The sequence below is a fragment of the Pinus tabuliformis genome, chromosome 4_2, assembly GCF_031772625.1.
Source record: "Pinus tabuliformis cultivar Carrire ecotype Pingquan chromosome 4_2, CPIR1, whole genome shotgun sequence".
NCBI lineage: Eukaryota > Viridiplantae > Streptophyta > Pinopsida > Pinales > Pinaceae > Pinus > Pinus tabuliformis.
The window spans coordinates 1,086,171,872-1,086,173,647 of NC_142304.1; positions in this window are offsets into that span (position 1 = coordinate 1,086,171,872).

Sequence of the window (1,776 nt, forward strand, 5' to 3'; positions counted from 1 at the left end):
TCTCTTGCTCTAAACTAGAACCTTCAACTAGTTCAATAAGAATGCTCTCCTCTATAAGAATGGCTTGGCATGTCAAAGGGAAAATTCAGGAAAATCCTATCAACCATACAAAGACAATTGATGAGATGCAGTAGGAAATCCATCAACTTTAGATTCAACAAGTCTAATTGGCTTCCAATTAGGCCTCCACCATGGAAATTTTAATCTCTCAAAGGTAACAAATTCAAACGATGGAAGATGAAATGCAAGCTCTCATATCTTAGATTGAAGACTTAAAACATGCCCCTCTCTTCTACTCTTCATCAAACTCAACTAACACTTCTCCTCTGGCCTTGGATTTAAATGCTCCCCTTCTTAAAAAATCTAATTCAGGTTTGCCCAACAGTTCCCAGACCTAATTTATATGCAAGTAAGACATGCAAAATTTGTTTATTTTTGGTAACTACGACTAGTGTTCAAGTTGGTTTAATTAAAGGAAATAAAATTATTATTTTTGAAGCTTGTGTAGACTCCAAAACACAGGTCAACCCCACCAGCTAAATGGGTTTGACCCTTGGTCAAAACTGACTTGATTTGACCATTATATAATGGCATTTGACCTCACTCATTTGGCAACCAATTTGGATCACATAAATCATTTATTCTTGTGTTCACATGTATGAGGAAGAGAGGAATATTCTAAAGTTTGAACAGGAACCTTTGAATTCTATTTGACCAACATTAATCAAGTCTCTTTCTAATATATTTGACCAAATTTATGAGCTATCGTTTGATCGAATCTTTGACAAGTTTGACCATGGAAAGAAACATGTTCTAGGCAGAGTTGATTGATACTTTTTGGGCAAGTTTGACTGAGATTATGATATATTGACCGAGTACTTTCTAGGAAAATTTTATCGTAGTTTGACTAGGCAATTTTATCGAACTTCTAGGCAACAGGAGGAGGCCGAAATTCAGCCTATTTGACTCAGAGTTGACCAAATTGCTGATCCAGGTGGATCTTCAGATATAATGGCATGGAAAATATCAAAATTCAAAGTGGTAGAAAAACAAGTATCCTGACATCAGATCGAAGTGCTCATTTCCTTGATTCCAACGGTGTGAACGACACTCCAATCCGAGTATGGATGATGAAGTTATGACACAAAGAGTTTGCCTTAGTTCCTTTAAAAATGAGGCATTTTCTCTTAAAAATGGCTTTAAGCCTTTTAAAAGGAAAAATCGTAATCGCAAAAGGCAAGAGGCGAGCTTAAGGCATGCACAACGGAACCCCCCATCAGCGATCTCCGATTAAATCGAAGTCGGGGACAAGCGATGGCCGATATCGGGACTTACCGCAGGCAACATGCGATCGACATCGACGATTGGAGCGATTGGTCAATCGGCGATTGACAGGACCAAGGATCAAGACCCTTGAGCAGTAGCAATGTGATATGTCGATCTGATAGGGTCGATGTGATACGTCGATATCGACGATCGACGGTCGGGAATCCCCCATTAACAGGACCAATGCACCAGCGATATGCCGGTTGCGACAGGGGAACTGGACCCAATGGGTTTATGGAGCTGATTTGATATATTTTGAAGTCTGGGTTTTTGGATTTTTAATGTTTCCCTATGTATTATCGCTTGGAACAAAAAAAGGGACTATTTTTAAGGTTTTTTTGCGCGTGCCGACCCTTCCATCTAAACGACCTCTATTATAAACAAAACAACTCCAATTTTCAAGCGGCCTTGTCACAAATCTGACATTATAAAAGCTCGATGATTGGAAAA